The 10,079-nt window shown below is 48.2% G+C and overlaps 1 protein-coding gene across 1 annotated transcript in view; it reads right to left on the reverse strand.

Moving 5' to 3' along the window:
* Positions 1 to 10,079, reverse strand: part of PTGFRN (prostaglandin F2 receptor inhibitor) — an 83,450-nt gene that overhangs the window by 71,655 nt on the left and 1,716 nt on the right. The window lies entirely within an intron of this gene.

Below are 10,079 nucleotides of genomic sequence, written 5' to 3' on the forward strand. Positions count from 1 at the left end.
ACACGGGTCAACACCACCATCCACAGGTGCACCTTAGAGTAGCCAGGAGGGCTGGGCGGCAGCCAGCATGCAGTGAGGACTGAGGTCCTAACACAAGCTCCTACCAACAATATGGATTCTTTCAGAATGTATCCTTTTCATTGCTATTGTAGCCAACATCATTTGCACCTTCCCCTTTCAGACTAAGAGGATGAAAAGGAAGAAAGGCCACAAACATTAGAACACATTGCTCGGCCAACTAAGGCTATGGATTGGAGATGCTGGAATTTCAACTCTCCTACTCTATAGGAGTGTGGAAAAATCTGAAACAGTGTCAACATTTGGACCCAGCTAAAGGTGTCTGTGTCTCTTCTTGCTGTGGTTTGGGGGTGTCAGGAAAAGGAGAAGCAGCGGTGCACAGCCGTCTACTGATTCAAGGTCAGTTCTAAATGGGGAAAAAAACACACTGAGTGATTACATATTACTCAGCTGAAACTTACTTGTGGCTGAGGTCCTCAACAAAACTTACACACACACCAAATCAGTAATAAGGAACAGTTTGCTGGGAACGAATGAAGGCAAAAGAAGAGGGCGACAGAGGATGAGATGGTTGGATGGCATCACCAACTCAATGGACATGAGTTTGAGCAAACTCTGGGAGATGATGAAGGACAGGGAAGCCTGGTATGCTGCAGTCCATGGGGACTTAGTGACTAAACAACAACAAACTGCCATCTAGAAACCTCGATCAGTTTTACTGTTTCGGTGACTCTTCTCAGAGGTCCATTGGAAACCGCAGATAGTCCACAGTAGGGACATCTCAGCAACCTAGAGCACTATGAGGAGGGAGGCCAGTTTCAGGGCAATGGGATGGGCTAGGAGGACACAGCTGCTGCAGCAGTGACAAAACAGCAAACAGTGCCCAAGCCTTCCGGGCACCAAAGCCCCATTTTGGAGAGGTACCAGGCAGGTGAGAGATAAAAGGCCTAGGCTGCAGACAGGAGTGGTGGGAAAGATGGGCAAGGAGCCAGGGCTGGACCAAGCAGCCCATCTGGCCCACAGCAGGGGTCAGCGTGAACTCAAAGAATTCTGGAGATGAACCAAGGCCTTGCAACCACCTAGCCCAGCCTCTTACTTTACAGAAGCTGAGAGCTATTCAGCAACTTGTTCAAGGTCACAAAACCAGTAAGTGGAAGATCAAGGGCCAGAATCCCAGCCTCCTGTTTTAAAAGACGAGGACACAAATGTTATCACATCTTAACTAACTGCATGAATTCCTTTCTGTGTTTTCAAATATGTGTTTGACTGAGTATCTGGACTAAGACAGAGGCAGAACAGTGTGTTGTAGTGATAAAATAAGCCCAGACTCTGGAGCCAGGCCGTCTGGGCTTGAACGACAGCAGCTCACCCACTTACTGTGTGACTTTGAATAAGTCACCTCTCTGTGACCAGTTTCCTCTTCTATAAATGGAGGTCATAATAGTTCCCACCCCATCGGGTTATATACCTACCCCATTGGGTTAAAAGACCCTGAGGTTGGGAAAGATTTGAGAGCAGGAGAAGGGGAGCAACAGAGGATAAGATGGTTGGATGGCATTATCGACTCAATGGACATGAGCCTGAGCAAACACCAGGAGACAGTGAAGGACAGGGAAGCCTGGCATGCTCCAATCCATGGGGTCAATAAGAGTCACGCGACTGAACAACACTGGGTTATGAAGCCTACTGAATAAGTTAATAAATGGAAAATACAGTGCCTGGCACAAAGTAAGTGTTATATAAACAGTAGGCAGGAATTTCTTTTTTAAATTTTGTATTGGAATACAGCTGATTAATGGGCTTCCCTAGTAGCTCAGGGTGGTAAAGAATCTGCTTGCAATGCGGGAGACCTGGGTTCAATCCCTGGGTTGGGAAGATCACCTGGAGGAAGGCATGGCAACCCACTCCAAGATTCTTGCCTGGAGAATCCCCATGGACAGAGGAGCCTGGCGGGCTACAGTCCACGGGGTCACAAAGAGTCAGACACGACTAAGCGACTAAGCACAGCACAGCACAGAGCCGATTAACTATGTTGTAATAGTTTCAGGTGGACAGCAAAGGGACTCAGCCATACATACAATGTAAGGAAGGAATTTCTTAAGGAGGAATAGCCCTCATCCTAATGTTAGTTCCTCCCCAGGACACCTGCTCCCAGCCGCCATTCATCTTCATCACAGGTTAAGACCTTGTCCCTACAACACTTGGGACTAATGCTTTTAAAACCTCACACCTTTGTCTCTTAATCCATTCAGCCCAACCCAGTCAGATGTTAGAGATAAACTGGCCAAAATGATGTGAGAGGTGAAGACTTTGGCTACTACCCACCAGGCCTACTACCCCTCAGATTTGTATTTCTGAGACCCTGGACTCAAAAGTTACCTCTTCCAACCCTCACCTCCTACCTTCCTGGCCCACCCACTCCCTTGGACCTCGGAATCTCCTTTTTTACCTTCATCTCGTCCTCCAGGCCCTCTAACCTTCTGTGAGTCACCAGGCCTTCCAGCCTCTCAGCTGCCAGTCCCACCTGCACCCCTTGGCCAACTGTCTTCTTGAGGCTGTCAGAACTTTTTATGGATTCCTGCACCCTCCTCTCATGGAGAGATCACACCATGTCCCTGCCTTGCTCCTCAGCGGGTGAACCTGGTAGCGAAGGTCAGGAGACCAGGCTAAGTGCCTCCACTACAGACCTTCTTTCATGGCTAACTGACCACTTGCTACATTCCCACAGAGCCCACCCCATGCCATATTCTCTAGCTCTGGTGCTCTGACCATGGCCTTTGCCGCGGAGTTCACCAGGGATGTCCAGGCCACCAAATAACCCATGTGTCAAGCATTCTTTCAGACAAAGCTATCTCAAAATTTAGCACTTGAATCCCCTGGGGATATGGTTAAACCACAGACTCCAATTCAGCAGATTGGACCAGGTCCTGAGATTTTTCTCAGGAGCTGCTGACACTCTGGGTCCCCAGACCCCACTTTGAGTAGCAAAGTCCTAGGGATTAATATGTTGTTGTTGTTGTTTTGGCCCCTAAATTGTGTCCAATTCTTTTGCAATGGACTGTAGCCCTCCAGGCTCCTCTCTCAATGGGATTCTCCAGGCAAGAATACTGGAGTGGGTTGCCATTTTCTTTTCCAGGGGATCTTTCCCACCCAGGGATCGAACTCACATCTCCGGCATTGGCAGACAGATTCTTTACCATCTGTGCCACCAGAGAAGCCCAAGGATTTACATACATGAAGTTTAATGTGTGTATTTTCCTAGATTTTTTTAGTCTTCATGACAAACCTGCAAGAGAGGTATTAGTGCCTTTTTACATGTGTAGAAAATCAGGTTCAGAAACCACTGCTGGAGGGCAAATGGAAGGCTGATTCCAAAGCCTGAGCCCTGTTTTTCCCTCTCCCTAAGTGATTTTGAAGAGCAGTAGCAGCTTAGAAACACACATGTAATGTGTTTATTTGTAATACAAATTACTGAAATCTTAGCTGATGAAGATGGGAAGAAGATGCGTTATAAAACTGACCCCAAATCCCCATGCTGGAGATTCCAACTAAAAGCTGAAGGCCTCAAAGCAGCTGTCAGAGAGGTTAATCCCACCAGTCAACGTGGACGAGGACACCCAGTGGGACACAAGACAAACTTTTAAAAATATACACAGAGAATGGAAGGGAACATATAGTGACCTCTAGCTGACATGTCTGGGGATGCCGCTGCCACTCTCAGGGCTAAAAAGGCTGAAAGCACGGCAGAAAGTAGGTGCCCCACAGCTTTCAGCTCCCGCCTGGTCCCCACCACCTCCCCATTTCTGTCCTCTCCGCAGTCTCCAAGTCTAAGGCTTCTCTTTCTCTTTCTGGTTTCCTGCAGCACTTGAGCACTCTGTCCGTATATTTGTTGTGCAATGCTCAGTCGCTTAGTCATGTCCGACTCTTTGCGACCCTATCGACTGTAGCCCGCCAGGCTCCTCTGTCCACGGGGATTCTCCAGGCAAGAATACTGGAGTGGGTTGCCATCCCATCCTCCAGGGGATCTTCCCGACCCAGGGATTGAACCCAGGTCTCCCGCATTGCAGGTGGATTCTTTATCACTGACCCACCAGGTAAGCCCACTGACCATTTGTCCTTTAACAAATCTACAGCATCCACCTCTGCTTGGCTTCTGACAGTGATCTCCTGGTTCTCCTCCCTGGGACTACTCCTTTGAGAACCGTCCCTCCCATTTCCTGTCCCCTTGCTACAGGCGTTCCCATGAACTTGCCCTTGACCCTTGCCTCTACTATCCAGTGTAGGTGATGCTGCACTTTCTGGGGACACCACCAACCACGTGTTGAGTCCATCCTGTCCCATCCTTGGAGGGGTAGAGCTGAGCTGGCTCTGTCTGATGCAGCATCCCCAGAGCTGAGAACAATGCTTGGCCTGGAGCTGTGGGTACTCTCTCAATATTTGCTAAATAAACCAATGAGCAACACACCATGTCACTTAGCTTCTCATCTTCCATCTTGAAACTACTCATCCCAAGGCCAGGCTGGGGCCAGGGGCTGCAAGGCTCTCCCCAGGTAAGAGGGAGACTGCCAATCTCATCTGATCACAGCACACACAGGAAAGGGTACACCAGCTCTATGGCTGTCAGGGTAGACAGGGCTTCTGGTTTTGAGGCAGCTCTGACCTGTGAGTCCCAGGGGCTGAGGGTGTCAGTATCATGATATAGTGACCTCTAGCTGACATGTCTGGGGACGCCGCTGCGTCCCATGACCTACAACCCACTTGAACCCCATGTGGGTCCCTTACCATGACCCACAAGCAGGGAAGTTTGGTCCCGTCTAACCCTAAGTAACAACAAGGAAGAACCATTATAAGGATATTCTTGGCTTAGGATCACTTTTTAAAAATTATTATTTATGGCTGTGCTAGATCTTCGTTACAGCTAGTGAGCTACTCTAGCTGTGATGCCTGTGCTTCTCATTGAGGTGGCTGCTCTTGTTGCGGAACACAGGCTCTAGGGCACATGGGCTTCAGTGATTGCGGCCCTCGGACTCTAGAACACAGTCTTAGTAGCTGTGGCACATGGACCCAGTGGCTCCGCAGCATGTGGGACCTTCCTGGACCAGGGATGGAACCCATCTCTCCTGCATTGGCAGGCAGATTCTTAACCAGTCGACCACCAGGGAAGTCCTGAGGTCACTTTTAAGGCCTGAGAAGTAACCCATCTGTCTACATTGCTGCCTCTATTTCATTAGGATTCCAAGGTAGCACCCATTCTGAAAAGACCCCTGAGCCCTTATGCACAAAGCTGTTCTTCACAGTTCTAAGGCAAATTCATCCTAGACAAGAGCAACTCTAAGCCAAACACTGTTTCTCCAACGCCCTGCAACATCCTGAGGGATGTCCATGCCTTCACATTCAGCCACTTGTAACAGCACAAAGTAGGATGCAGTTGAGGTCCCAGAACATCACATTTAAACTTGAATCCAGCTGCTTAGCGACCGCATAATCCCGTACAAACACACTGTGAGTGTTGGGGGGAAATCAACACTTCGAAGAACACAAATCTGCCCACAGTGCCAGTATCTCTAGATCCAGGAAATCACACTGTTGGTCCATGAGAGTGTTAACTACTGGGTCTAATTCTGTCACTTCACAAAGACTACAGTTGGTATGGAGGAAAATATTCCAAGATCTAAAAAGCACTGGGTGTGCCAACTACAGCACTTTGCCTTTTCCAGAAGATAAATTATGACGAATTTTCTGCCAGTTCAAGTTATTTTCCCAAAGCAGAGCGTCAAGTGGCCTTGCTACCCTGCCTTTAAGGAACCAAGGCAATTAAACCGAACAGCTATGAACTGCCCTGACAACTTCCCCCAACTTCATTTGATAAAGTGAGACACAGCCGTACACTGACAGATACACACATACCTTCTTCAACTGTGAGACACATTGCCAGTATGGAAATGTACATTCAGTCTACGGGGTAGAAATCAACTCGGCAGCTCGGCACAGAAACAAACTAGCCCTATACATGCAGACTAGCCCAACTGCCTTGTAAGGAATGATTGCCGATGACTAGAGTTCCTATTTGCCAGGCTAATAAGAATAATTATAGCCAGGGCAGGCATTCATCAGCTTGGCAGATACAGGAATTCTGTTAACAAGGCTAAAATGAGAGCTGAGGACTCTCTGAAGGCCACGGCACTTCAAAGACCATGGAGCTGGACGGATTGACTAGGGTTCCTCCCGCCAGCCTCCCTCCTCCAGCACTTTCTGGAGGAGGCTGCAGTTTGGTCCCTGTCCTCAGAGCAGGGTGGTGATGCCGTAGGGATTACAGAGCTGCCACATCGCTCAGGTGCGTCCTGACACGGCCCCTCCCTTCAGGAACCTTGCCTGGGCTGCACTCACCCCAAGACCTTCCTCTTTGTAACTGGACGTTTGCTGTCAAACCACTTGCATCCTTTTCCACTTAAACTAATCTTGCAGGGTACACAGCCTAAGATGATGGCATACCTTAGTCAATCCTAGCTCGGCAGAGACCAAATTTGGGTCCAGTGTTCAAATTCTGGCTCAACCATGGATTAGCTGTATGAATCCAGACAAGTTATTTAACTTTTCTGGCTGGCAGTTTCCTCATCTGTAACATGGAGAAAATAGTAGTACCTTTCTCAAACTGTTGTCGAGAGAATTCAACAGTCTGATGCTCGGTATGCATGCTATAAATAGCAGCTATTATTACTCTGGGCCTGTTCCGAGTGGAACTCTGTGCAGAAGCTATGAAAAAAGACCAAACAGGGCTTCTCTGGTGGCTCACTGGTAAAGAATCCACCTACCAATGCAGGAGACACAGGTTTGATCCCTGATCTAGGAGGATCCCACACGCCATAGAGCAACTAAGCTCGTGTGCCACTACTATTGAGACTGTGCTCAGTAGCTCTAGCTACCGATCCCGTGTGCCCTATAGCCCAGGCTCCACAAGAGAAGCCACCACATTGAGCAGCCTATACATCACAACCAGGAGTAGGCCGCCCACTCTCCACAGCTAGAGAAAGCACTTATACAGCAACAAAGAGCCAGCTCAGCCACAAAAAAAATAAATAAAATGATATATATATAAATCAAACACAATATTTAGTATATGGACACATGTACATTATATGAGTGGTTATGCCTGGGCAGTGGGAGGGTGGGCACGCTCATCCTTTTACCTTATATTCTTTATAAGTGACACAGAGACAGCCAGTTGTCCCCCAGATCCGTTCTTCTCTTCTTCCACAGTGGTCAGCACACTGCTACCAGCTTCCTCTGCATTTCCCAGCCTCCTTGGCAGCTAGTGTGGCCTGGACCAAATCTTCTGCCATGAAGTGTATGCAGAAGTAATAGAAGCCACTTCTGAGCTCAGCCCAGGAAGCCCCCAGATGGCCTCCTCCATGCTCTTTCCCCTTTGTGCTATGTGCTCAGTCACTCAGTTGTGTCTGACTCTCTGCAACCCTATGGACCGTAGCCTGCCAGGGTCCTCTGTCCAGGAGATTTTCCAAGCAATAATACTGGAGTGGGTTGCCATTTCCTACTCCAGGGAATCTTCCCAACCCAGGGATCAAACCTGATTCTCCAGCGTCTCCTGCATTGGCAGGCGGATTCTTTACCACTGAGCCACCTGGGAAGCCCCCTATTTACGGAGCTGGAAAGGTGATGATGACAACCCAGGTGAACTTAGAAACTACGGGCTGAAGACAGCAAAACCACCATCAGCCTGGGAGCTCAGAATGCCCGTGTGGAACAGCAATCCCACCCAACCATTTCACTGGAAACATCCCCAACCCACTTCCCCGCCCCCCAAGAATAGCTAGGAAAGACACTTCTGTTGTTTGAACCACTGTGCTTTCAGTCTATTTGTGAGAACAATTCAGCCTACCCAATAGAATAATACAGTACCCATCTATGAAATTTGGATTTTAAAACAGACGTAATGTTTTTGTTGTTTAGAAACTATTTTGATGGATTTGCAACTTTTTTCAAAAAGATGCACATGAAGAGAGTATCTTAATCCCTCTCCACAGTCTTCATACCTCCCACTCTCTAATTCATGCCGCACACTAGGACTGACCTCCTCAAACACATCACCATGCTGTATCAGTCTCACACTGCGAATTTGCAATGGCAGACCATAACCCACAGATAAAACGATATATACATGCATTCATTCAGGCAGCCAGTATTTACCAAACACCTTCTCTGTACCAGACACTCAGTATGAGGAATACTACAGCAAACAATACCAACCTCGTCCCTGCCTCATGAGAGATAATCAGAGTGGGGATTCAGAGCAGGAAAAATCATACACGGTGAGATAAGTAAGTGCTCTGATGGGAGCAGCACAGTTGTGTGGCAGCGCCCACAAGTCAAACTAACCCATCCAAGTGGCAAGGACTTCAGCACTGGAGGAACAGCTTTCAGAATCCAACCCAGACCCACTTTTCCAATTTGCCCTCCTAGTGTATCCTCCTCCCTCCTCCAGTTTCATGGAACTTCCATGCCCTTTCTGAATGAACCATGTCCTTTCTACTCATCCACACTGGGTGCCATTCCCCAGAGCCTGGAAGCCTCTCCCATCCTTTCTCTCAAAATACTAATTATCCTCAAGGCTCAGCTCAAATGTCACCTCTTCAGCAAAATCAACTTCAATCCCAAGTCTAAATTAATCATCCTCTTCCTTGCTTCCTACCAGGACCTGGTTTCTATGTCAGGTATGTCATTCTGGCTTGTATTTAGCTCTTATTAACTGTCCGCCCATCCCAACTGATCACTCAGTGAGACGCTATGTCTTGGTCATTTGTCTGGGACACTCTTATTGACACAGTGGGCATTCCAGAAGTGCTGTATTAAATGGATGGATAAGACAGGTCAGACATAGGCCCTGGAAGTGAAAACCTGAAGCTGAGAGTGTTCTGCTGTGATTGTGATAGGTAGCCTCATTTAGAGAAGCTTTATGGAGGAAGCAGTTTTAAGGGGGAAAGGAAATAGACAGGTAAGAGGGGAGAAGCAGGAGACACTTTCCCAGGTCATGAGAAATGGAAAGACCAGAGGGTTTACATACATTCAATGTAAAGGGTAGCAAACAAGGTCCTTAGAATGAGAGTCCCTACTCAGAAGTAGCAGGGGAGAGAATACAAGGGGCAGAACATCCTCGGAAGAAAATCATAAGGGATCACAGAAACAAGGTGGCACCTCCAAAAACAATCCGAAGGGAGGCCGGTGGAAAAAGTCAAACAGGAAGATGTCCGATCTGTGTGGGGAGCTGTCAGAACTGGGGTGAGGACGGTAGCTTTAGACAAAGGCAGAACAGAAGATGCTGGAGTCTGCACTGTGGGAAAAGCGACAGAGTTGAGAGACAGAGTGAATGTGGAGGTCAAAGAAAGTGACAGTAAGACTATGCCCAGGTTGCAATACAAGAGGAAAGATGATCTAGCTTATCAACATACTGGGTGGCAGCAATCAATACAGCGTAGAGTATCACAGGGAGGGCATCTGGGAGGTCAAACTGAAGCCACACCAAGTGAGATTCGGTATGGCAGAGTTATCACGCAAACACGAAGTTCAGTAACTGTTAGGGGGCAAAGCATTGACTGGTGACACCAGAGACATTCCAGGCGCACAGGTGACATGAGACATCCAGCCAGGCAGGGTGGACTGGTACACCTAAGCTACCCCAAGCCGGGCTTTCCCCACTTCTGTTTTTGCTTTTGTTAGTCTCTTTGACCTTTCTCTTTTTTCCTCTTACCATGATTACTCGAGGACATTCTTTTCAAGGTTCTACCTGGCCCCACCCACTTAACTAGTGCCAGGGTTGTGAATTGCACAACTCTAGGGAGGGTCATTCACACAGGCAGAAAGTGACGGCAGCTCCTAGAGTTGTTCCTAGAGTTATGCAGTGCACAGTCAGTGCCACCAGTGGCCGTGGCCCTGCCTGACCCAGACACATCAGCCAATTATGTAATGGGTGTGGACTATCACCAGCGGTGTGCAACAAAGGGAAAACCTACAAGGGTCCCAGAGTGACAGGAAGAGAATAAAAGCACTAG

The sequence above is a fragment of the Odocoileus virginianus genome, chromosome 5 (assembly GCF_023699985.2).
Source record: "Odocoileus virginianus isolate 20LAN1187 ecotype Illinois chromosome 5, Ovbor_1.2, whole genome shotgun sequence".
NCBI classification, from domain to species: Eukaryota; Metazoa; Chordata; class Mammalia; order Artiodactyla; family Cervidae; genus Odocoileus; species Odocoileus virginianus.